This window comes from Poecilia reticulata, chromosome 22, assembly GCF_904066995.2.
Source record: "Poecilia reticulata chromosome 22, P_reticulata-male-v2, whole genome shotgun sequence".
Taxonomy (NCBI): Eukaryota; Metazoa; Chordata; class Actinopteri; order Cyprinodontiformes; family Poeciliidae; genus Poecilia; species Poecilia reticulata.
The window spans coordinates 13666651-13694579 of NC_088851.1; the positions used below are offsets into that span (position 1 = coordinate 13666651).

Here is a 27929-nt window from a genome sequence, read left to right on the forward strand (position 1 = left end):
TGTTTGGAAGGGGGGAGTGAGGGACATGGCCATGTATTTGTTCTGTTATGTGCCTGTGATAGTGATGCAGCACAGGATTATGGGATGTTTTAACAGTAACAGAGAAGCAATGAAAACAGTGTGGTCACTTTTACACACTGTCCAAAGGAAACACAGGTAAATATATATAACAAATCCTAAATAGTGGTTAAAAACTGGCATAACGCCTGTGACGATATTGGCAAAAAGTGTCAGAATTGTGCATCTCCTATAATCACTTTTCTGTAGCTTAGAAAATTATTCTGTAAAAAGATGAAGACATTTTATTTAAGTCAAACTGGACAAAAAAATACAAAAGTCTTAAACTACATTCAATGTAATAGAAACAAAAAAAAAGCAGCAGTCTGCAGACTAAAGACTGTATATATTCCAGTCTTTAGTCTTTGTCTTCATTCTCCTCTGCCAGGTTTGTGCACTCTGCTACCCATTTGTTGTGACCAGGATGGTGTGAAGGAAATTTATTTTCCCCTTAAAGCTACTCTTGCATTTTGTAAACATCAGCAGAAGTGCTGCCACACAGCTTGTGTTGTCTGTTCTGTCTATGAGCGGATCAAAACCACCCACTTGGCAGCAGCTCAAGACGGAGAAGAATGTCACATGAAAGGAAGGCTGTCGCATTCCATGCATCGCACCGGGCGATATAAGTATACCCATTGGTCCCCTGAAAAACGATGAAACCCTAGACATTTTCATCAATCAAAGAAAGCCCCTGGATGCCCTGAACAGAAAGTGACAAGCAGACATGTCCGGGGAAAAAGATGGTTGGTCACCCTAATTTATGGACACTAAAGCAGTTTTCACACTAGAGTCTTATGGTCGTCACACTGAACATTAACACATAAACAACCAAGTAAAAAAAATACATAAATCCACCTCATCTCTACAGGAAAAATAACTAGGAAAAAAAGGAAAATAAATAACCAAACACAGCAGTGGCTTGAAAAATTACAGATAATTTTTTTTTTTTTATTTGAACCCTGTTAATAACATTTTTCTCCACACCTGTTAATGAGTATAGCTGTCAGTTTTAATAATAATAATAATAATAATAATAATATTTATATAAAATAAATATGAAACTATGTAAGGTGGCCTTAGCACCAAAAAAGGAGCTGTCAGTATTAGACAACATATAAAAAAAAAAACAAACAAAAACAACTGAGCACAGAAATCAGCTAGATTGAGCTAATTTCTTAGGTCATACATCACTTCTCATGCAGCCTTTTTATTACTTTAATCTGATGATTTAAGATGTTGAAACTAAACTGCCTCAAACTAAAACCTGCTGCTTTACATGATGGACCCCTTTGAGTGACAGAAGGTAGCGCAAATCAGAATTTCTGCTTTTTGGCAATGAGACAGCATCAGCTTTTTATTTAATTTTTTTTAAGGTGTGTGTTGTGAGCAGAGGTCTCTTATGTAAGCGTAACCTTCATATGAACATGGCCTCTGCAGCTGTTTTGCCATCTGTTACACAAAAATCCAACTGTTCTGTAGGTAGTGCTGGCCCTGAGAGAGAGGGCAGTAATCCTGATGGCTTCTTCTTTCCTTTCTGCAGCAACAAATCCCTCCATTGTTGAAATTCAAGGATTTAATGCGGACACGTCACTCTACAGTCTGCTGAACTCTTTAGACCCCAATTTATGCTCAAGAAACATTTCTCTGCTTTCCTTTCTCTGTTGAATTGTTTCTCTTTTGACTCTTTGGTTTGTTATTTTTGACTTTTTTATCCTTTTCATAACATTTAATTTTTCTTTTTACAGTGTCTTGCACGTTTTTTTTTTTTACACCCTTTGTACTTTTTCACATTTTGCCACATTTGAATCGCAAACTTCAAGATATTCCATTTAGATTTTATGTCGTAAACACACCCTATTAAAGTATACATGTTAACTTTTTAAAGATCTCGAATGTTGCCCTGTATTTGAGAATGATGCTACTACCTCTTGTTCAGACATCTGCTTCACAGGCCAAACTGGCTTCTTTTGGTCTAATCTGACCCAACGATCTTCTACATGTCTTTCGAGTCATCTACATGTAAAACATACAGGACAGTGGTCTCTGAGGACCAGGATTCGGAACCACTGATCTGCATGTCAGTCAGAAAACTGTAAATAGGATATATTTTGCTTTTCTTTTGGATGCTTTTCTATACAAAGATGCTAAAACCCTACTGCAGCTCATCCAGAGTTACCGTGGCTGCTTCTCTGATTAATGCTGTTCTTGTGCAGTTTAGGTGAACGCCTTCCCTGTTGTGCCATGCTCTCTAGATTTTAGACAGTGGACAGAACGGGTGTTTAAAGGTTGGGTTATTGTTTTATGACCCAACACTGCTTTAAATCTCTTCACATCTCTTACCTGTTTCTGTGTTCCTCGGACTTCATGGAGTTGTTTGTTCGCTAATAATCACTTGGATCACCTAACAGCTGAATTAACTTCTGATTATTAGAATTAATTAGAAGTTGATTTCACTTGATTTTATTTAGTGGCATCAGATTGAAGAAGGCTAAAAAAAACATATCCAGGTTACACTGTGGGTATTTGAAAAAAAAAAGAATTTTCAGGTTCTAAAAGATAGTCTTTATTTCTCTCTGAAAACCTTACTTTATTTGTTTCACTCTTTAAGTTATTCTTGAATCTGATTGCGTTCTGCTTAGAATTTAGTTTTCTGGTTCATGTGTTTATTTTCTGCCTATCCCTTGATCCCAGAAGTATCCCTTGGAGTTTCAGGTCGGTCCCACCTTGCCTGTATTTGTGTCGTTTCTAAGAATTTTGAGAGCATTTCACAATTGTCTGTGACATTATGTGAGTTTGTCACATACATTCAGGTTACCACATGGGAGTTTGTGGTTTTAACATGTACTTCCTCCCATTAGAATATAACTTAAAATGGGAGGCATTTTCACTACGTGCCCATTGTAGAAACATATATTTTTTTAGCAATTTCTCTGCATTTTAACATTTAAAAGTACATTCAATTAAAGACAAAAAAAAAAGCCACCTAGTCTCTAAGCACACTTCTAAGAGGACAGACAAAAGTGGACTCAGTTGCATTACATCTCTCTCTCTCCCTCTCTCTGCTCTGCAATTTGATAAAACAAGTCAGGATGACAGCTAAACCTGCAAGTGCTGTGCACAAACCACTGATGCCGCGTTGCATCATTTGTGGGTGCTGACACTCAAAATGGTGACAGCAGCTTTCTCTGTGCACATATAAAGTTGCCCCAAGACAGAATATAAATGATGGACTTTTGGACTTTGTTTATTTTTTTCCCTAACATGAATTATTGCATTCTGACATCTTTTTAAAGCCAATTTGAATAGACTGACACATTTTTAAATCAGAAAAACGTCAATCAAATGTCAATGCCGCTTAAATCTTAATAATTGTTCGTGAAACTCAGTGGCATTAAATGCCACCAAGCATTTTCCATTAACTGCCAACAAGACTCGCATCTCGATTGTGACTGGAATCACGCTAGATGTTTTTTGGGAAACTTTCAGAGGTGGACTTGTAACCCAAACGAGAGTGAGTGAAAGGTCACACAGTAAAAAGTGGAGATTCTCCTTTAGGATTTTTTAGTCCTGAGGAGAATTCATAGCTACACCACATCATTCATTTTCTGAAGACAACCAATTGACATGATGGTCATTTTTTGTGCTGGTTTTTACGCCAAGATAATACAGGCTTTGTAGGAAGTGATCTTGGTACAGTTGATTTAGTCTACACCGCAATGTATTCACACCTACACAAATGCATCACACTGAGGAGAAAAACAACCACAGTTGGTTTCAAACGTCCAATACACCTCAGGTGTGTAGAAATGTCTTCGTATTCTTTCTTTTTTGACTGACAAATGTTCTGTGCTTGAATGTCCTTAGATTGAGGCATAATGTGTTGATTTTAGCCTACTTCATGTTGTCACACGTTTTGTTTCTTTAAGTGGATTTTTGATTACCAGGTCTGACAATGTGGCTGGTGACTAAAAATGTAATTACTTAATTCATAACTGAAAAGGGAGTAAGTTTTAATAGCCTTTTTGCCCTTACTAAAATCTGAAAAAAACTTTTTGCATTTCTCCAAAGTTAGGAATGCACAATTGACATTGGCTAGTTAATCAATTTTCAACACATTTGGTATCGGTTTGATAAGTAAAATAGGGAGGGCCAATATTAACAAGTCATATTTATTTCCGTCTTGTTTGCGGTTTGTGGATGTGTTTTGGATGGACATGAGATGGTGATGATGCAGCACAGAACAGTGTTCAATTGAAGAAAAGTAATGCCAGCCAAGTGGTCATTTTTTTATGGTGTCGAAGTGGTAAGGTAGTATACATGAGAATAATTTTGGTCATAACAGCAACATTAATCTCAGATAAAAACCCACACTTTAACATCACTGCCATCCCTCCTCAAGTTATTTCTTTCCAATATTAAAATTTGTTTGATCTCAAAACATTGAAGTTTGCCAAAGAAGGAAGACTGAAGAAGTCATATGTATTTTGAGTATTGCGTTAAGCACACCCTTATTTTTAACTAGGATAGAAGAGCTTCTGGACTTCAGCTCTGAGATTCCAGGAAAGCTCAGGACAACGAGCATTAATGTCAGTGGTTGAAGGACGGCTTGCTTAGACTTCAGGTTATTTGGCACAGTTTCTGTTTCCATGTTTTGATCCTTTAGTGTTTGAGTTTATGTGCTCCCACATTTTGTGCGTGATGTAATCCGGCTGAAGGAGCCAAAATTCTCACCATGCTTAACCTTGTCAGGAAAAAAAAAAGACTCCCACAGTGCTGAGTTTATTTTCCTCAAACTTCACAGAAGCCAGGGAGTTTTTAGCTGGTAAACACGTTTTCTCTGAAAGAGTCTTATGGCGTCTGCAGTTTTTCCGAGTCGTGATAAGGTTTGCACTTTTAAACAAGGCAAAAATGAAGGGAACTGCTTTGTGGGGCTTGAGGAGAGGTTTTAACGGGAGATTCGAACATTTCTGTTTTTTGAGGTCACACTCCGAATTTAATCCTGTACTCGGTCTACGTCAGGGGCCTTAAAAATGCAGCGGCTGTGCCTCAGCTGTGGGCTACAACATAAGCCTTTCTTTTTTAAAAGCATTGATTTGTTTACATTTTGGGAAACTTGCACCTTTAACAGTTTACATAATTTCTCATTAGCAGCTTTGGGTTTTTATTATTGCTGTGAATGAATCATGAATGAATTACGTGGATGTTAAAAACAGGAATCTCAAATGACCATGACTTTTCAGCAGACGAATGGCTTCTATGTGATTAAAATCTGCCTGAGTTTCATCTGTCAAGAACATAAACAGAACCTTGAAAATTACTACTACTTCTTTTTTACGTTTTGAAATTAGTAAATGGGCAAATTTGTAATTTTAATTTGTGATAGACCAACACAAAAATTGTATAATTGCGTAGTGAAAGATGGATGGTAACAAAGGTGTGAAATGTAGCTTTGCATTTGTGAATACTTAGTATAGCGGCACGTCTCCTACTAGAGAATTTTATTTTATCACATTTTTTTCTTCCAAACAGCTCAGCTCAGTTGGAGTTTGCCAACTGAGCTGAACAGTAATTTTAAAGACTATTTATCTTTGGTCCGGACTTTGACGAGGCCATTCTAACAAATGAACATAATGTGCTCCAGAACATTTCATTGAAACCCTGTCTGTATGTCTATGTTCACTCTCCTGCTGGAAGGTAAATCTCAAGTCTTCTAGCAGCTTTCCTTCCAATGTTGCACTGTATTTTGCATCAAAGGTTATTCCTCTCACCCCACCAGGTTTGCTCAGAAATAACAAGTGTTTTGAAAGAGATGAACTTAGCTGGAAGGCCATCTTTATTTGATTTTATATCTTCATAAATCATACAGGGATCAGGTCAAAGTCTTAAAGGCCATGCACCTTTTTCTTTCCTCTTTGGATGTCAGCTTTGTGCAGCTGACATTCAAAAGCAAACACTGAGTAATCAGAGGAAAATCACAAATCCTTCTTATTTGATAAATCTCCTGTTGTACAGTCAGTAAATGAACGGCAGCGTCACAGATGGGGATTTAACATAAGCCACATGGTTTCTGACAGCAATAAAAATAAAACCAGTCCAGGAAATAAAATTAAAAAGTGACCTAATTAACCTGTAGCTAATTAGATTGAACCCATGTCCTTTCAATTTTTCCTGATTCTGAGATGTTTCATCGTTTTGTGCATATATTTCATTATGACATTTTGAAATTGAATATATAAATAATTTAAAAAAAACACTAATATAAAAACAGCCAATTTGGAGCTTTCTATAGAGTAGCAGGCATTTAGCCTGAGTTAGCCTCGTTTAATATTATAATCTTAATGTCTGCATTTTGAGGTAAAGTTTAATCAGCTGAGCAGAGCATGTTGTGTTATATTGTCAGCAAAACTGCAGAAAACATAAGCCATGGGGGATTTCAAATGATTTCTACAGATGGAGAATTACCGGTTTTATTTTCTTAACCACCACCATAACAACGCGGGCCATTCAAGCCACCTGGAGCTTGTCACTTTGTGACTCATTGAATATTGCTCCACAAATGCATAAGCTGCCGCTCGGTTCTAAATGTTATTTTGGTTTTCATGCATTTCTTTTTTTTTCTTTTTCAGCTTATCAGGTCTGCAGAAGGAGCAAAAAGGCGTAAATGTTCCTGCACAGCAAATTCTAAAGTGTTAAATGTTTTGGTGTTAGTAGATTTTCCTGCAAAAGCAGTTAATTTTACTCTAATAGAGTCACATTCTGTTTATGCAACTCTGGGGTGTATATTATTAGTAGTTAAAACAAAGTGTTTCCGTTTCAAATCTAGAGGTGTTAAAATAGAATCAATAACTCTTTACTTCTTAACTCTGAACTCCACCATCTAACACTGAAGGAGTTAATTCACTGACTCCGCCCCAGAATCACAGATTCCCACTGAAGGAAGCGACAGAAGCCAAGTCATTTCAGGACTATTTACTTTCCACCTGTCTGAGGTGTTTACTGCGCTTGGTAAGTAATTTTTTTCTGAGATGGATTTTAACTATTATTTTGAGTTGAGCTCAACCTGTATGATAGACGTCACGTTCACCACGCGGCTAAATTGAACAGATCTGTCTTATGTTGAGAGCATTATTTTGTGTTGTGTCTTCCTATATACGTTTTGCAGCATGTTTTAATCCTTTTATTGACTTTTTGTATATATTAGAACCAGTCTGGTTGAGGATGAATCTCCAGTCGTCAGCCTAACCTCCCCCTTCCGATCCCTCCATGGATTCTTCCTAGATTCAAGCTCCAAAAATGATCATGTAAGTGTTAATATCTCTGAAACCCTACATTTCTGTAATTGATGCTTGTTGTTAGAGTTGTAGTAAAATATATTCCTTCGTTCCACTTCTCATTGTTATGTTTTTTGTTTGTTACAATCCAGAGACCGACACTGGCTGTCGTACTTAAGAGACTGAAGACTGTCCGATGCATGTTGGTGTCTCCGGCCAAACGTCACAAACAGCCCAACAACCTGAAGACAATCTGTTAGTGAGTGGACATCTCTTTGGTGGAGTGCAGAGAGGAACTGCCTCTTATCAACAGAAACATAAACTGGGTCAGAAATGATGGATCTGATTATCAGGTTGGTCTGTTATGTACTGTAACATCCAGTAATCTACCTGTTAAAAGAAAATGTACTCTATCATATTACATGAACTGCTTGCTTTACTTTTTCCACCTTGTACTTTGAACAATTTCATGCCTATTGTATTGAAGAAAAATGTATTAAGCATACTGCATTTTGTATTGCACAGCTGATATGTTAGACCATTTGATAACCAATATGTGAATGAAAGCAACACGTGAAACATGCACATTAATCCACATTGTAATATGTTTTGTAGTTAAGGTGCATGTTTTGAAATAAATGCATTTGAGAAAATCATTGCCTCTTTATTAAATGTTTATTTTCCAAAGAATTTTTAAAAGTTCAAAACAATAAAATACCATTTAATATTAATTACAAATAACTCTTATGAAGTAAAAAAAAATACTCTGTGAGAGTCAATATTAAGATCTATCACTAAATTAGTGTTAGTAAGTGTTAAATTATTAACTCCAGCAGATTTGATATTTGACACTTTATAAGAGTTAAGGTGCTAACTCTCCAAAAAGAGTTAACACTTTCTGGTGTGGACCCATATAGACACTTTAAAAGTGTTGAAATCAAATCTGACAGAGTTAATTTGGGCCTGCCGGATTTGCTGTGTGGAATTAGACATTTGTTTTAACCTCTGTTATTTTTCACAACAATAATAACAGAAGATGTGGTTGGAGAATAAACACTTCTTTTTCAAAAACAGAACGTGAGTACCATGTGCTTTGGGGCCCTTTGGACTAGACAAAGCACTGTGCAAGTACAAGAAATTGACCATTTATGAATTGACACCAAAGTTTAACTTAATGCAACTCTAGGCTGCATTCTCGCTTTCCTCGTGCTTGCTTTTTTCTCATTACTTTGTACATATTTCCTAATTGTTGGTTATGGACATAACTAGCATTAGCTACAAGTCTAAAAACAGTTAAAGGGAAAGTTCTTTACAAAATGCATCTATTCTAATGACTTTTGCTGTTTCAGCTTACTTTTTCTTTTTGTTGTGACTTGGTATTCATTTTCATAAATAAACCTAAAGTTTTTTGTTTTTTTTTACAGTTAAAAATGTAGGATTTCATAATTTCCACTCCAATTCATTTTATCTTATGGCGGCAGACCAACTCCTCATAACTCAACTCAATCTCTGCTCCTTTTGAGATGTGGTTTGAGAATAAAAAATATAAGAACCGAGCCAGACTGAGTGAGCTCTCCGTGCATGGTCGGACGACTCCCTCACAGCTCCGTTTGAAGCCGGGCCGTGTACATCGTTCCAGTTGTGGATTCGCTGCTGCATCCATCACACAACACTCCTCACACCTCCTGAGGCAAAGCGCAGGCTGTGCACTATCTCAGACATAAATGGGTAACTGACAAGCCGCACTGCCCACGCCTCGTGTTTTTACTCTCTTCATCCAGCCAAAGAGTCCCCCCTCCCTCCCCTCCGTGTATCTGGTTCATTTAATATTTAGCTGGCCCCCTGCCATGCACATCACATCATCAGTCCGACCTCCTGAACTTTTCTGGCCAGAACCTCTGAATCTTTCAAGCACAAGATGCAGCAAAAGGTGAGGTATGTAGGGTCAGGGATGATCGTCTTTGGACATTGGTTCTTCTAAACAACTCAGCTTGAACCGTTGTTTACAAAGAATAAAGAATAAGAAGCAGCTTTTAAATTCAATATCTGGATAGAAATTCGATGTGTGTTTTATAAAGTTGACAAATGCGCATTTTAAGTGGAAATATCAATGTTGTCAAAAGTTAGCAAGTGTGATTACTTTTTATAGGAATGTAGATGTAGCATCACGCCATGATGGAAAGATTTCGGTGCCAATCAATCTTAATTTTAGGCCAATTTCAATTTTATAATTGTGCAGTTATAAAGCAGGAAATATTTAAGACAATCTTCACAGAAATGGAAATCCTAGCAAATGCATCCCACTGCCAATTAACAAATGTTGTAGGCTCAAGTCCAGGACAAGACAGCGAGAAAAAGACAGAAAAAAAATGTCCTGTTTGGAAGCACTGCCAGGAGAAACCCTGACTCTTTAAACAGTTATAGGGCAGGACTTTGATTTGCTAGATGCTTTTAAATAAGCTACAAGACATCTTTAACAACACCCTTCACCTGAAGTAGACATGTTTGACCACAAATCCATTATGTAAACAACGGTTGTGGTGGGGTGATGATTTGGGTTTGTTGTGCGGCCACAGACCTGGAGTCCGTTGCACTCACTGAGTCACAAGGTTATGAGAGGATAAAGTTCAATCTATACGAGTCTGGCAAACAAAATACGTTTTTTTGTTTTCATGAAAAAGAATATTAGAAAACATTAGAAAAGTCTGTGAAAACATCGTTTTTCTTTTCTAAAAAAGATGGCGGGAATATTTGAAATACTCTGGATATCAGAACCTAAGGCCTGTGGAAACAAATGGCAGACCCACATTGTGAATGTATACTTCAGATGTAAAAAATGAGAATCCAACTTGCTCTTACCAAAGCCTGACTTTCTTTTTATTTTTTAAATTTTGAAAATTAATGTTTTTAAAGCCAAAAACACATTTGATGCCCAACACAAACTGCAGTAACTATTGAGCCAGCTCTAATGTATCCAATCCACTAAATTCCTCATCTGTTGTCTAAAATGAAGAAAACTGTAGCAGTTTAGTGAATCTGCTTTGCTTTGCAGAATGACTATAGAATGTTAGCTCATTGACCTCCAAGTCAAATATAAAATGAGTCGGTTGGAAGAAGGGGAATGAATGCTGTTCAATAAATTGAACCCTGGAGTCAAATTTATTTAGTCTTGACCTACTAAGGTTTGAGATTAATTAGCCAGACTTCCTGGAAAGAGATTGTTTTTCTCCATTTTGCTTGGATTATCTGTTTACGATCTGAAAGCAAAGGATGTTTCACATAATCACGGGCTGCCTGATGACTCGGCTGTATCAGGACTGTCCCAGGACTTATTCTGTGCTTCTTTGGTGTTTATTTTATTTTTTATTTTTTACTTGGTATTTAGAAATAAACAGGCCATAAACAGTGATACAAGATCCAAGTGCATCACTGTAGACTTTAGTAAATCCATGTTTTTTTTATTTTTTATCTATGATGTTTTTTACATGTCTTATCAAACTAGTTTTAGTCAAAAAAATTGTGCAGAAATGGTGTTTCCATTCTTCACTAATCTACTGTAGGGATGAAAAGGTTACAGAGTTTAATGACATCAATTCAAGTTCCAAATGTTGCTTTAAAATTGAATAACCATTAAAATAAAATTAATACCACTATATGAAGAAAACTTTTTTTTTCAATGTCCATCAACTGTGCAGTTCACCTCAGAAACAGAAAGAGCGAAATCTGAAACAGGAACGCTTCAACTCACACTTAGCTGTATTTTGGACTCAATGCATTAGGAAGTGTTTTTTAAGACTTATTCCTTCCAAACAGAAAGAAGAAAATAATTCATAATAGTCCTCCACCTCCAGCCGCCACTAGCTGCACAATGTTTAGTCCTGTTTAACTTTTGGCGAGATGCTTGTGATCCTCAGAGCCGTCTGATTTGTCTACTTAACCTATCAGCTTGTCAGATTTCTTGCATTAGCACATTCTGTCAGAGGTTCTGCTTGTACTCAGCAGGACTGCCAAAGTAATACACGTTTAACAGACATGTTTGATTTTCTCTAAAGCAACAGTGCAGCAGATGTAAACATTTCACAGTAGGAGTCTCAGGTTTGTGTACTGTGCTCGTAGTCTCAAAAGTCATACATGAAACATACAGGCTCATTCTAACATGTAGATGTGCAACATTCAGACGGATTTCAGTCAAACTAAGGCTACAAACATGAGTGAGGTTCGGCGGAGATAAATCAGTCGCATACAAGCATATACAACTAAGCTCAAAATTGTTCATACCCTGTGAGACTCCTAATTGGTCACCAATTAGAAGAAGGGTTTTGTTGCTGGAAAACAAATTATTTTTGCATTGATTATTGAGAAGGTTATTTTTGACAAGCCATTTTATTTTATTTTTTTACAAAAAATGAATAAAAACAGCTGAATTATTTTAAAGTCGGAATCCTATTTTCAAAGATGCTTGTCTCATTTGTTATTTAAAACAAACTTTGTGCTCAATTCAAATAATTTCAATCTGCCAGTGGTGTAAACAATTGTGAACTTTAATGAGTGCAACGTTCACACAGTTATACAAAATTGTTACTATGGTTACATCCCCAGCTCTAGTATAACAAAAGATTTTGACTCCACTATTGGAACAGAAATGATTGAATAAAATGTATCACCACCAGAATTTTAATGAACTGGGTTCTCGTGTCTTTAAAAAGCAGGACACCGAGGAAATATTCAGCTGTCGCAAGTTAAAACGTTCAGGAAAGGGGTGGGAAATAAGGTGCTTAGATGATTAATTTTTTACGTTCTATTTATCCTATGATATGAGGTTACAATGTGTGGGTCAGAAGATTCTGATGAGTTTGCGCCCTCTTGCTTTAGATTTTAATGACAAAATGAGTAGACTACCACAAGTTTCCGCCAGAAGCCTTTTACTCCAACATTAGATGTAATTCTGCCTTGTAAAATATCTGGCTGTGCCTCATGACCGCTATCATAACATGGAAATTCCATCTACACGTCCAGTCACCTTCTTATTCATTTTTTACTTGCTCTAAAGATTTAGAAAAAAAAATAAATAAAATCTTTGTAACATATTTTCTTTATAATAATGTCTTGTGTTTCCAACACGTCTAACAAAGACTTCTAAAGAAAGGTTAAAACTTATCTATGGTGAGTCCTATTAGATGTTGTTGGGACTCTATTATTTTCCCTCTTATGGCACTTCAGCATATTTTAAGTTCAAGTAGATAAAGGAATCAATGAAAAACCTTTTTCTTGACATTTAGAGAGTTCCAACAGCTCTCTCTGTGATTCTTCTGGATAATTTAACTCTTATATTGACCTCCCACAGAAAAACAGGCTGCTTGACCAGAACCACAGTTGGCAGACGAGTCTCTAAGCAGCTTAGGAACCTGTTTCTCTCAGGAGTTTAAGAAGCATTTACTCACAGGTAAACACCCATTTAATACTAATAGTGCTTTACATGCGAGAACATGGAAAATGCTCACTCCAGTCTCCAACACCCTTGACGGACAGTAGTATATGCAAAATCCTCATTTGAAAAGCACAGTATGTACGATCATTGTAGAAGGCATGCAACATGCTTTCTTACTGCACATGCAATTTTCTTTTTTTTTGCTCATGAAATTTTGAGCTGCCTATTTGAAGTCTTTGTAGATCAAATATTTATGGGTTTATGTTTTGGTGTTCTTAAACTAAGAAGTGAAAACGTAATTATGTCTTGATTATGCATGAGCCGCACTACAAAATTATTGTGAAAGTTTGCCAATTATATGCGTGTTACACAGTCCTGCAATAATGTTCTGGTCAAAACCCAAAACACATGAGTTTGGGGTTTAGAGTCCACCACTCTATCTACTCTAAAGCCAGATTTAAAGTGTGTTTGTGATCAATGTCATGTTGCAGTATCCAGTTATCTCCAAGATTTGTTCACCTGAACTAGATTTCAACCCTCAAATGGAATAAAGTTGATATGGATTTCGCAGAACATCCGAGAAACATGGAACACCCGTGTCACTGTTCACACTGACTCTAGCTTGGATGTCCATGCACTGACCAGCGGGGTGACCAACTGAGAAAGAAAACCTTACCCATATTAGACATCCAACAAAGGGAAGTATGCACATTACAGAATAATGTAGTTCTCTGGCAGGATTCAAAGGAAAAAAAGTTACTTTGCAGCCAAACCTAATAATTAACAGATCTTTCACTCATCTATTTATCTGACATCTCCATGGCTTGTGGCGCTGGAAGTTGGCAGATAAAATGGAACATTTTCAGGATTAAAAACATGTGACTTGTTTGTTTTGGGGGGCTTCCAAGTCTCAGTGTTAACAAAAAAATAAAATAAAATAAAATAAAACGACTCCTGACAATAAGTTGAGTGGGGATTTTATCTTCCTCTGTGGACTTATGTGCCATTTTCTTTAGGCAGAATCAGCTTTTGGATGTCCTCAGTTTTGTCGCAGCGTAGAAGACAATCTCAGAAATACAGACAATTCTCATTGGAGCGCCTATTTGGTCACTTGAAGTATTTAGTAGACAATGCCCTTCAGACGCAGAGAAAAACCTTGGCCAATACTCTTAAAAAATAATTTAAAACACATCTCAGAAGGAATAGCACCGGCTCCCTTGCTCTCTTATCAGAGGCTGCCAGATGCCAGCCCACAACACCATCCCACACACAGCCCGAAGGTGCACCACAACATGAAGCCGTTGCAGTGGGGAGGCAGATACAGTAGAGAGGAAGGGGTGGGGAGGAAGAGGAAGAAAGAGATGAATAGCCTAGGAACATTCAGCAGGAGAAGTAGATCACCATGCGGGGGAGGAGGGATGAGTGTAGTAGCATCGGGAAAAACTGGTGTCAGAGACCGATCTCTTCTTTCCCCCTGCTGTGCATGAGAGGCTAAAGACCAAAGGAAGACAACTTTGGATGTCTTGTGACAGTCTGATGTGTGACCGTGAAAAGGGAAGTAAGAAACAAGTCATATCTGTAGGTTCCCTCTGCAGCTCTTTGCCAACAGCAAAAAAAAAAAAAAAAGAAAGATGTAAATCACTGGTGAGTAACAAGTTCCATCCATCTTCCTTGTTACAGCTTCGGCATGCAGCACTCATGCAGATACTGTATGCAAAAAACCTTCAGGCTGTCTTTACTGTGGGAGGAAGCTTTCTAAATTTTACATGTGGAAGGCAGAAACCCTTTTCACCAGTGTGAGAGACACTGTCTGATGAAGCCATCTGTGATTAGATTTTGACAGGCTGCTGAAAGTGCGTCGGTTGACAGCCTCGAAATTCAATTTTACTTCACATTTCTTGTGCACTCTGCTTAAGGACGACGATATGTGGCGACGTTCAGATGTACACACACACACAGATGGACGCGCCGCCGTACGCGCATGACTGCTGGCAGCTGCTCGCTGCCTTAACTTCTTTTTCGGCTGCCAGCGAAAGCTGATTACCAGCGCCAGTCGTCCTCCAAACAAACAGTGGGGAGTTAGCAGGGTGTGCAAGGAGTGCATTTTAGTCAAACAGAAAGATAGAGAGATGGGAACATGGGAGACGGTGTCAGAAAGGTCCCTGAGCACTGTATGAAAACATCATTTAGGTTTGTAGTGACACAACAGAGGAACTGAGGTCTTGGGATGGGATGATGGGGTGAAAGAGGTCAGACATGCTGAGGCAGAAAGCAATGAAGGCTTCTGGAGGCGAGATGAAGAATTTTTGTAGTTTATCTTGGATCTAAATGGAAACCGTTAAAGGTAATTAATAGTTGGAAACGTGTTAAAGAGGGTTTTGGGCAGAGAAGACATCCAACAGCTCAGTATTTTTTTTTTATATTGGAGCCTTTCCATACTTTTACTGGGTTAATAAAATAAGACACAAATGACTTCTTAGAACAACTGGATGAAATGCTCATGCGAATCCATGAGCAGATCTGCCAGTTGGGCTACAACTAGGAACTTAACACGAGCAAGCATCCAAAAGTGTAATATCACAAATGCAGTTGACCGGCTATTCTAGATGCTGCCTTGTGGAGATGTGTCATTGGCTAATGCATGAAATTTTGATAATGGAATTATTTTAATATTTCTAACTTGTTTTACAATCTAAAATACACTAATTGGAAGATTTCAACTCTGATTTGAAATTGAAACTGAATGACCAGCCTTGTTATGTGGCTTAAAATGAAACCTAAAAATAAATACTTTGACAAGGCTCTATGGTACCACGCTTAAATACACAAATGGTATGGAAATAGCTAGAAAATTGTAACATGGATACACTTGAACGTGGAATTTTGAAATAAATTCCATGAACCAAAATAAAAAGATATAAAATAAAAATTATAATAGTTGTCTTTCAATGAAAGTGATGCATTAAAAAAAAAAAAATAAAATAAATATATATATACTTTTTGACATTTGAAGGTTTTATAAATGTACATTTAAAGGTGAGATGGGAGAGTTGTAATGCAAAACAGACCTGAGTTTTGTATCATTCCCTTAATGTTTGCTCATACTATGCACTGCCTATTTATCCAAAACTCTGCCTTTAAGCTTCAGTCCTGAGTAGAGCTCTTGGCACCTCTCTCTAGCCCTTCCACACTCAGTTGCACCAGACTAGTGGCAGCATCAATTAGCAAACACATGGTGGAAATGTGAGCCTGCTTAGCTCCTAAGAACGGTTGTAAATGGCATAAATGGATGGCATGGAAAAGCATTGTCATGGTGACGTGCTGACGAGGGAGTTGAAGGCTCTTAAAGAGACAGAAGCCAATTTTTAGGTATCACATATGACAATGATGCAAAGTCCAATTTCTTAATTTTTTTTTTATATAGTATATATGCAGCATTTTCACAACATCTGAAGGTAACATAGTTACTTGACTGTACTATAAAATTCCTCCAGAAATTATACTTTCTACATTATCTTCAGAAGGCAGAAAACTGATCTATTTCACAATGATTCCACCAAAACATGAGCAGAATATGTTTACCATCGCATCCAATTTATCCTGGCTGGGGACTGGGTTCATTTGGCCCAAGCCCTGAGACGATGCAAGCAAAGCCGAGATGACAAGACAATCAGCAGGAGAATGTTTGCAAGCAGAATTAATGCAGCCATCTGCAATTCAAACTTTACCCAGCATTAAAAACCTCTAATGCAGTAAAACCCAACCCATCTGCCACTGCAGCAAGGAGAAAACAAACACCGACAAGTTTAAGCAAGCATAAATTTAACCCCGCTCGCTCCATAGACTGAGGGTGACAGAAATGATATCGGCTGATTAATCTCCATTTGCGTTGTACTAATGCTCGTGCAAGCAAAACGTGTCTGTTTATGTAGAAGTCTGTCCATATGGGGGACTGTTATATAATTTATACTGCAGGTGTTAAAGACCTTAAGATCCCTGAATGAGACACAAGCAGATTTTAAATAAGGTCTGTCATATAGAGAGGAGTGCTGGGCTGTTTGGAAAATGGCTGACAGGCAGGAGTCTTTTGAGAGAGATATGCTCAAAACACAAGGTTAAGATATCCAGAACCAATGAGCCAGCTTTTCGTCAAACAAATAGGTCTTATGTACAACATCGCTTGTGGACAGAATGCACAATGTTTGTAATATGTTCTGAAGGCGAGTCGGCAGAGAAAGCCTCATATCAAATACAAATAATCCGCATGTGATTGAGTCAGCCAATATTCCAGCTACAATAACAGGATTAACTTTTGTTTCCCACTCAATATGTGATGTACTTTCAAAGGCTGATAAGGCTCACTGTTTAATTAGATTCAGAAATAATAAATGATAATGGAAGAACACAAAGAATTGTATGATTAAAGCAGGCAGCGATTTGGAGATACTAAATGTTCCCTTTGATGTGAGATGCTCTTTCCAGCATGTTCGGCACAACAAACAGCCTTTTCGCAGAGCAGATGCTGCTGCCTCTCTTTGTCCTAAAACTGTCCCAACAACGAGGGAAAGATCTCCAATCAGCAGAGGCGCTTACAACAAAGGCAGCTGGTAATTTATAGTGCTCAGTGGACCTCTTCTGTGCATGCAGAGGCCACTGAAGTAGCACACTAAAGCTCAGCTGTGGTGTTCTGATTGCCTCTGATCCATCTAAGGTCCCTAATATCTCCAAAATCGATCACTGCAGGCAAAAGCTTCATCAACATTATATTGTAAAACAATTAATCGTTCACCTGAATTGGAAAAATGCCAACTTGTGCAGGTTAAGCACAAAACTGGAGCCACTGGAAGGTATAGAGAGAAACATTTTCTCACAATGTTGTGCTCAAACTGCTTCTTCCAGGGCCAGTTCGCCCTCACCAACCAGAAAAAGCTGCTCGGTAAAAGCTCCAGGGATGTACTGGAAGGTCCAAGGTTCTGACCTGGCCTCCAAACTCCCCACATCCCCAACCAATTAAGTACCAGCAGTTTGGACTGAACATGCTTGATCCACAGTCTCCTAAATCGGTTGGACAAAACTGAAAGAATATACCATAAAGCATCTTCAAATAATACACAACATGCTCAGACGTTTCTCTTCTTAACAGCAACTGTGACCCATACTATATCAGACATGCATGTTTACTTTGACAGACACTTGGATATTATTGTGAAAATAAATACAGTACAATCTTGAGCTATAAATACATATTTTTGATTATGGGAAGCAGAGCTCTGTACATTAGTTAACAACAGCTAGTTAGTACAATAGTTGAACTCCACCCAGTTTGAAGAATCAGCAAGATAAGCAACCAGCTGTTCAGAGCTGGTTGCTTTCCAAAGTAGGAAAGCAAAGAAAGTCTGCGTGCCCTATACTTATTTTCCACTCAGTGTCTGTAAATAATGTAGAAGCATCTCACAATCTCTTGACAATTCAAAAAAGGCATAAGATGACAATTATATATACAGTAATCGCACGATAATGGAATCTTACATATTTTAAGTGCTTGCATAGAAGGCAATAGGACTTGTTTTGTTTCTTTTAGACATTCCACTTCATTTGCCCAAACGGTTTTTTCAATTGTTATCATGGTTTAGAAGTTTCAAACTGTTAAAGTGTTGAACAATCACACTAACTGGACTGTTAAGGTCATTGATAGAGCTATTAGGGTTACTGCTACTTTTTGTGGATTAGTAGGAGTCATTTATGCTAAAATGGTAGTCTAAAATACAATAAAATACAATCTCAAAACCTGTTGTTGCAAACACATACATCCCGAACACTAAAGGCCCTGTCATACCTCATCAGTCGATGTGCAGTTATGTGGTTTCGACATGTTCGTTGCACATACCTTTCGCACAGTGACTCTGACCACCTGGGCGACATCCCTCCAGCTTAAATATACGCCTCTACCCGCGCAAGTTCCCTCTATGCATTTTGTTACTTTTAGGAAATGGTTACAGGCAGGGGCTGCACAGTAGGTAGCACTGTTTCCATGCCGGGAATAGACCCCAGGCCGATTCCCGGCCTGGGGTCTTTCTGCTCAGAGTTTGTATGTTTTCCCTGTGTATGCATGGGTTCTCTCCGGGTACTCCGGCTTCCTCCCACAGTCCAAAAACATGACTGTCAGATTAATTGGCTTCTCCAAATTCTCCCTAGGTGTGAGTGTGTGTGCATGGTTGTTTGTCCTGTCTGTCTCTGTGTCCCTGCGACAGACTGGCGACATGTCCAGGGTGACCCTCGCTCGATCTCTCGCCCGCAATATTAGCTGGAGATGGGCACCAGCAACCCTCCTGACCCCACAAGGGACAAGGGTGTAAAGAAAATGGCTGGTCACAGACAGCGCCACACTTTTCTGCAGACAGCCTCCTACAGGAATAAATGTTATAATTGCAGTCCAGAGTTATTAATCATTCATCAGTGATATTGTGGGAGTTATATAGTGAAGAATTGCAAAAAATGTACATAATTCCTCATCGCTTCACAGAAATGTTCCTCAAAGTTATTTGTGTCGAAAAGGAGATTGCCTCTATGAACAGAATGACTCAATTTTCAACACGCATCTACGTCAATGAGAACCGATTTTGGCACTTCACATGAAGTATGTTAAGGCCCTAATGTTAGTGTCCACAGCCTACATCGTTAAAGAAATATGTATTTTTTTCAAAAAAGTTACAGGAATGACCAGGGGTTCTTGAGGTATTTGAAAACTGAATGTATATAATTGCACTCTGGACCAATTTGATGGTTGAATAGCCTAACTGATTAAAAGCAATAAATACCCTTGTTTTTGAACTCATATGTTTATTTGTTCAATAATTTAGTGGCAAGACATTTTTGAATTGAACTTGTTGCTTATTTTGCGGATTTATGGCTTTTGATTAAAATGCTATAATTGCAGAACCTGCACTTAACTCAATAAAAATCTTTAATCAAGTCCCACCACTAACATTGATATTCATTAATGTTCCCATGGAACCAAAAACAAAACCAAAAATGTTATCAGTAATTTATTTGGTGCCAACAAATCTGCCGCATTTTATATGTTGGGAAATGCATCTTTGAACCTGGGTACAGTCTTTGTCCTTCCTTAGATTTACACAAACACAAAAAAATGATGTCTAGTTTTTAGTTATTTCAAGATGCATTAATAAAATGTTGAATTTCATTGATTTCTTTTCATGTTGTTTACATCTGGGGACTTTGAAGGCAAAATGGAGACGGTCCAGAAAATATTTGAGTCACAACTCGTCTGTGATCTTAATGTTTACACAGAAAAAGGTTCAGCTTAAGCCTCATTGCTGTAGGGGGAACATAGGCACATCTGAATGGCTAAAGCAAAACTTATTGATTAAAATATAGCAGCCAAAGAGTGAGTGTCAGGGACGAGGAGTGAGTAGACAACCTCCAAAAATCAATTTATTGATCCTTGTTGGCGGCTACCTGCTTCTTTTGACAAGGCAGGATTCTCAGATAAACATCTTGCATGCACTGAAATCAGACATCCAGTATTGTAAGCACACCTTAAAACAAACTGTAACTGCCAAAGCTCTTATTAGTCTTGTTCTACGTTTTTATCCAAGTCAGGATTCATCATCAATCTTTATCGTCCTATAGATATTAATTTTTTGATCATTGCTAACTTATTCTGTAGCAATGTTTTTCAAAAATGGATTCCTGCTCTTTCCTACCAATATAATAGTATAGAGATAATTCAGTGAAAGCAAAAAAAAAGCAGGTGAACTAATCTAAACACTAGCACACCAATCTTCCTTTCTCTGCATCATCTCATCACCTCGGAACATAATGTGAATGTGGCCTTGCATTTCCATTAATGACTAATTCTGGAGCGTGTTCAGTGACATCAAGGTTAAATAGTAGTAATACATCAGAAGCAAGTTTTCACTAGTTGATTACAAGCATGGAAAAATGATCTCAAGTCAAACTTCAAGAGAATTCGAGTGGGAAAGTAGAAACCACTTGCTGCTCTTCAAAGCATAACTTCTAGCAGATGGTTGCTCTGTAGCAACACAGTTTGTGTTAAAACAAAGCCATTGGATGAGCAATTGTTACTATCCACCAACAATTGGGTAGTAATCGTTGGTGGATAAATCGTATGACTCTTAAACCAAAGACTGAATTGAAACTGGGTCATAAACAGTAAATCTTTTGCAGAATACCCTGAAACAATTCAAGGTGATGCAAAGACCCAATCAAAATGTAGATTTCAATATAATAAAAAATGCTTTTGTGTACCTTAAGACAGTGTTTCCTAACCCCGTTCCACAAGGCACACTGCACTTCATGTTTGTGATGCTTCCCTGATTTACTACGCCTGATTCAGCTGATTGCAGTTCAGCAAACACCTGTCGATTGAAATCACCTGGGCTGAAGCAGGGAAGCACGTAAAACGTGCCTTACGGACACACTGCCTCAAGAGAGCCACCTCTACAAACTGTAGCAATGTTGTAAAAAAGAATAGGAGAGCCTGATTTAGTCATAGAACAAATGACAGTTGCAAGGTATTGCAGATAAAGGTGGTTCTACAGGATGTAGACTTATGGGGCGTACCTCATTTTTTGGATGATGTTATGTTCTTGTCTGTCATTTCAGGTGCGTACTTATTAAAGTGCTTATTTTTGCTGGAAAAAATGTTTCAGAGGATGAAAAAAGGGATCTTTCTGGGACTGGCTACTGATGCAACAGAGGGCAATGTTAACAAATTCAACCTACGGGTTTCTATCTGCTTTGCATGACACTGAAACAAATTCAAAACAGCTGAGCAAAGAGAATGTCAGGAAGACAGGTGAAGGATGATGCTGTGCAGAAGAGGGAAAAGAAAAAGAAAAGTTTAGCAGATAGACAACAGGATTATGGATGTGTTCCTGCAGGTGAGATTTCCATAGACGGCGTCACAAAAGCCGCTCTCTCTCTGAGCAAGACCAAGTTCTGCATTCAGACTTTCCCTCCTTTGCACAGCGAGAAAAACGCATCAGACAAAAGCACATGGCAGCCTCTGCAGCTTTTTAAATAGCATTAGTTCGGCTCCACAGGTTTGTCACGCCAAATTGTATGAAAAGTTGTCTGGATTCAGTGCAGACCAATTCCCCTCTTCCTCAAAGATTGAGCATCGGGTGTGTGCAGCAGAGCGTCAGTTTTTTGGGTGGCCTAGTTTTTTGGGGGTGTGTTTCATATCTGAAGGGCTTTGCTGGAGGGGGAGTTTCATCTCCGGACTAAAATTGATTATTATCCTGTGAAATCACATAATGAAAGCACAAAGCAATCTAAAAGCTAATACGCAATTAAATCAGAGAAATAGACATGATTATGTATTCATCTGTGTTATTCTGTTAAAAAGGATTTAATGCCTCCAAGTAAAACTGGGCTTGTGATTTCTCTATCCCCAAAAAAAAAAAGGAAAAAACATTTACTTCAGAACAGGAAGAAAAACATAATATATATTATTACCTTTTGATCAAGTAATGTGTAATGATAAATCATTGTGTAGGAGTGATTGCAAAACACCTGCACCATGTACTCTGTAATCCGCAATGATTTAAAGAGAGGCTTGCTTGATTGCAACAGTGGATTACTTTAAACTACAAAATGCCAAAAAGATGTGAGGAATGCAAGACGTGTTAAATGAAATCAAATCAAGAATCTCCATCACCGGCTCCAAGGATAGACGTCTCTAGCTGCCCTGTGCCTGTCATGTTTTGTGGCGGCAAAGGACTGGAGCTGTAACAGGACATGGGCAGACGAATAGAAGATTTCATATTTTAATAAAATGAAATAATCTCTCAAGGTTAACACAGGACCCAGTGATGACAGAGACGAAGGCTAACAGATGACTGGACGAGAAGTGAAAAGAAAACCAATGAAAACTGCTTATTCTGTGAAAGTTAAGAATCAAGGCTCTTGGGTGACTTTAAAAAATAGTTTTATACAAAATGTCTTTGTTTAATTCATAGTGTCATATTCTTAAGAAATGGACTAATGTAAGCTAACTGAAAATAATTGTTTTATAGCAAATCTGCTTGCAAATTAGTTAGTATATATAAAAGTAAGAGCGAAGTGATTTTGATTTTTAAAAAGTGCCAAGTGAATGGCTATGAAATGCCATTTAATGTGCTTGATTAAAGCTATTTGACTTGCAGTGACTTTTAAAACTACTAAGACAACTTTTTGGAAACAAAAATAAACTCAAAAGGGCTATGAACAGTAAAATTTGAATGTACAAATGCTCCTTTTTAAAGAACACATTTTACTCTGATTGGACTGAATCCCTTAAAACGGAGCTCAGCATCGCCGTTGAAAATTGTTAGAAGGAACTCTGCAAAGATCGGAGCATTTTCCATGGCGCCACTGAAGCAGAACCAGCCTCCGAGTCTGATATGGATACCCTAATAAGTTGATCTCTATAGCATGTAAGACGACAGTGGGGAATCTCAAAGCAAAAGCATGAAAAGGTTTAAAAGCCTCGTGTATTGAGTGGATGACAAGCTCATCGAATGAAGAAATAAATCAAACCATAATTAAGAGAATGAGTCTGCATGTATCTTAAAACTCCAAATTGAATTTCTGAGCAGCAGCCAGTATTTGGTTTGGCTTGTGTAAAATACTTTGGTAGTTTTGTTAACAAGACAAGTGTTGTGATATCTTTTTATTGTGTGTGTGTTTTATACTAGAGGACCTAAATGAGCAAGAAGACATCAAAAGAAATGGGGGGGGGGGGGGGGGAACCCAACAAGACATAAAAGGGAGTCATTAAAAAAATTGTGATTTAAAAGGAGACTTATTCTGTCTTCAGCTGTCTATTAGGTTTTGTGATTTTTTTAAAAATGATTTTGTTATGAGTTTGTTTGGAAACCAATGAAAACCTGAAATAATACATACATAAGAGGATTCCTTTAACTTGTCTACTTACTAAGTATTTCAAGACATCAAGGAATATGCTGTAAATTTAAAAAAAAGAACTAAATCCTTGGAAAAGAAAGAGGTGGAGGATCAGCAGAAGCAAGCTTACTCTCAGACATATAGGCTAAACAAGCTAAGATACTTTTAATGTCTTACTTACTAAAGCTACTATGAATTAAAGCTGTCATCTATAATCCATAACCTTTCCATTTATATTAAGTATTCTAATGAATGGACATTGGATAAAAAACTGGACATTTATGGTAACGTATGGAAATGGAACAATAAATAAAATTAACTACAAATCGATACAGTTGGCATCTGTTTATTCTTTAAACCACCTTTATTTGGACCTTTTAAGACAATACTTAGATTTGAACAACTCACAATTGATTAGTATTTAAAGGGAAAAGCAGGAAAAACTAAACAAATATTAAGTAAAGCACCCAAAACTATGAAATTCCTTTAATCAGCTTACCTAACATGGCGATCATAATATACAAGAAAAATGAAGATGACTCACCGCAAATGATTTCAATACTTTGCAGTATTTTTTGTTTCCTTAATGAGGTCAATGTAGATCTTTGTGAACTGGCTTAGCTACGAATAAGCTAACCAATAAGTTGTGCACTAGTTATTTTCAAAAACCAGACAGTATTTTAAACAACTGGAAACATTTTATCAGATTTTCCTTGAAATTTATTCATGTATTTATTATAAATACAAATACGTAAAAAAATGTCACAATGAGACTTGTGTGAAGAAGCTAAATGGCAAACTAGCTAAGTAGCTACCAGATATGGCTAACTGTCACAAGAATAATACCCATACAATCTTCTTTTAAAAAGTGTTTTACTCTCAGAACGATCCTAAAGGTTAAAATATCATAATGTCTAAAAAAAATTTGTTAATTTTTGTAAAACAACCTGTGTGAACTGTGAAACTAATTAGTCATATTAGCTTGCCTTTTGAAGTGTATGTCCACAGTAAAATACCAGATTGCTTTTCCACAAAAGATGAGACTATTTTAAAATGTAGGTATTTGTTTTGAAAAAATATATATATATATTTAATATAAATCACAATCATTAAATCAATTGCTGAGTTCATTACTGTGTACTTTTTCTGTAAATATATCAGCCCATGGATTCTGAACAATACTCATTCATTCTCAATCCTATGGTGAATCACTCAACAGCACTTTAAACGTCTAACACTATTAGACTTTTGAAGTGAGTTGTAGCTCACTGAAAACCAACGGTGACAGTATACCGGATGACTAATTCAACACAGTTTATATTGTTCTCTGTGAAAGTAGCTCCCATAGCAACTCCAATAGTCGGCTCCCTTCTCTGTATCTTTGATCACTATTCTTTCATCTTTTGTGAGCCTGGCGCTGGCACAAAATTGCAGCTTAGTGTGATATATGACATTCCGTCTCAGCAGCGTATGAAAAATAAATTAGATTTCCCTACACCATTTCCTGATCAGCTCTTTCGCCCCCCCCCCGCGCTCATCTCCACCAGCAAGGCCCTTCCCTCCTGAATTCACACCTGCCTCTCTTCTTCCGGCCCATGCATGTGAAAGGCTCGACTGCAAGACACAAACACAGAGGGTGCGTTCGCACCAAGTGTGTCACAGCAGGTTTCAAGCTCTAAACCAAATGGCTTCAAATCTTTTAGTTTTACTCTGAATCACCCCTATATATGCAGGCAGTAGACAGGAGTGATTTTAAAAACATTTGCATGCAAGAAAAAAATAAAATAAAATAACACATCGTATATTAGCAATTTTTCTCATTTTCCTTGAGCTCACAATTGTAAGATGTTAAGGATATACACAAACGACAGAGATGAATGTGAGAATAACTTTTCATTCTGTCATTCTAGGTTCTCTAGAAAATTGGTCCTTTCCAGTTGATACAAACAATAAGTTTTCAGTTTTATCTCTTTATTTAAAAGAAACTTTAAACATGTGAACGACGAGCTCTACTACCATCGTAATGGTGAATTCTTCTGTCATTTTAAACTCCGACTTATTTCTATGAGCTTCTTTTTCACAAGGGAGAAAGAAAGAAATTATAGAAAAAATAAATAAAATCTTCTTTTATTCCTTGAAGAAATCAAGGAAGACGGGGAAACGAGGAAAGTTGAACATGAGCTTTTTCCTACAAATTGAATGACAAACCAACTGGTGCACATTAATTAACCTGGACAAACAAACTATCTGGGCCCATTGAGGTGGGCTGCAAACAAATTAAACTGAAACTCATCCTGATGTACAAAAAGAAAAACTGGAGCATTTAACAACAAAGCTAGGTGAAAAATTAAAGGTGCTAATTATCTGACAGAAGCATTGCTCCAGCAATGTGAAACGATCTACACAAAGTGTGTAAAGTACTTTTATTAAGATGTCAGACTGGTGGAATCACACATTGAAAGGGGGAACTAATTGAAACAATACATGATGGATTTCCCAAGACATTGCAAAGAGAGGAGTTATTCCTTTATTGAGTGGAAGCTTGTCGGATTTCCTCGCCATGAGTCAAAAATGATTTATCAGGCTTTCAATCAGTGTGCTATCTAAAAATCTTTTTGGGGTTTTTTTCCCCCCTAAGCATCTGAATCCCCTGTTAGTCAGGGGGAGATTAATAACAACTTCACACATAAAAGAGCCTTTCATGAAAATTCAATAGGAAAATTAAACTTTATAGGCTACCACACTTCATAGCAGAGCATCCGTATGAAATATTCACATGATTTATATATATATATATATATTTTTTTTTTTTTTGTCAAACAGTTATATCCATATCCTAACGTAGCACTAAATGTACTTTTTCTATTCTTGTATTCGCCATATTTTTGTGTCAGTAAAACCCCAAAACAACAAGACTCTCTTCCATTGCTCTTCACTCTCACTTGAATCATCATAACCCCCCCTGCAGCCTACATTTAGGCATTGTTTTGTTTTGGTACAGGATTTAGTAAGCTCATGAAAAACCTGAATACAGACAAGAAAAAAAAAGTTTATTTTGCACGTCCTCTATAAGTCTAACGAGTTCTCCCCTCTCTCCTCCGGAGAGAACAGGCACAAAGCATCAAAAGAGTGCGCTTACTCTTGATCACATTAAATCCATCATGATGCAAAGTGTGTATGAAGAAAGTAGGACAGCTTTCACCGCGGCTCAGAACTGACACTTGCTTTACAACACAGACATCATCATTAACAGATGAAGCCTCGTTCTGAAGCAACATGACACTCTACCCGCATTCTTCACAATCTGCTGCAGCTGCTGGTTAGCTCAAGATTTCCCAGGAAACTGTCCAATCCAATACATCTTGACTCCCATTTAGGTTTAACTGCACAATTTTAACCTCATCCGGTTGTTGGCACAGACATTTAAAAAATAAAAATGTTTCTTGATTTGAAAACATTTGATGCTGCATCGAGATGTTTTGTATACAATCAGAAAGGGGTCGTTTTTTATGATTAGGATCTTGTTTTATTTGATCTGCTATTTTCAGGGATAAAATGTTTTCCCAAGATTGACGATGGTATTTTTTTCTTTTTCTACACATCATGTGATGCTGCAGAAAGAACAGCATCACTGTTCCCAGTGAACACGGACTTTGACATAGTCCACATTCACACAGTATAGCAAATGCAACCCAAATCCACTTTTTTTTTTTTGTCCATATGTGACCCATATGCAACTTTTTCAGGGCCGTCTGAACGACCCGTTTCCGATCTGTTCACCACACAAAAAATACGATTTGTGCCGCTTCATGTGTTGCTAAATTGGATACATATTTGATTGTTTTCAAAGCATTTGTAGTTAGAACGGTCATGTTGCATTTTATCTGACTTTTACGAAATTTATATGAGACGTTCATCATATCTCTGCACCGGCATAAGCCAAACATGGTAAATCCAGATGTAAACAATGGCTGAAAATTATAATTTTGAACTTCTGTGTCACCGATGTGCATCACATCACATTCCCACCATTCCTGGCTCTGACTGCACATCCAAACAGGCTTATCTATGGAAGTAGTAGTTAGCAATGACCATTTATGGAGAACTATTAGTTTTGCTAGTTTCTCTTTTCGCTTTCTTTGTTATGTTATGATTTAACTATACAGTCGACTCCCATTCCTAAACAATGTTAAAATCAATATGTAGATGGCTCCATCAATTATTACTTACATAGTCAACCT

At 37.5% G+C, this 27929-nt stretch overlaps 1 protein-coding gene and 1 long non-coding RNA gene across 4 annotated transcripts in view; one reads left to right on the forward strand and one right to left on the reverse strand.

The window, feature by feature from the left end:
* Positions 1–27929, reverse strand: part of LOC103458690 (leucine-rich repeat and fibronectin type-III domain-containing protein 2) — a 130883-nt gene that overhangs the window by 18952 nt on the left and 84002 nt on the right. The window lies entirely within an intron of this gene.
* LOC103458689 (uncharacterized) lies at positions 1083–7975 on the forward strand. Its single transcript, XR_532605.2, has 3 exons — positions 1083–7062; positions 7259–7358; positions 7481–7975. It is a non-coding gene; the product is annotated as an uncharacterized LOC103458689 (long non-coding RNA).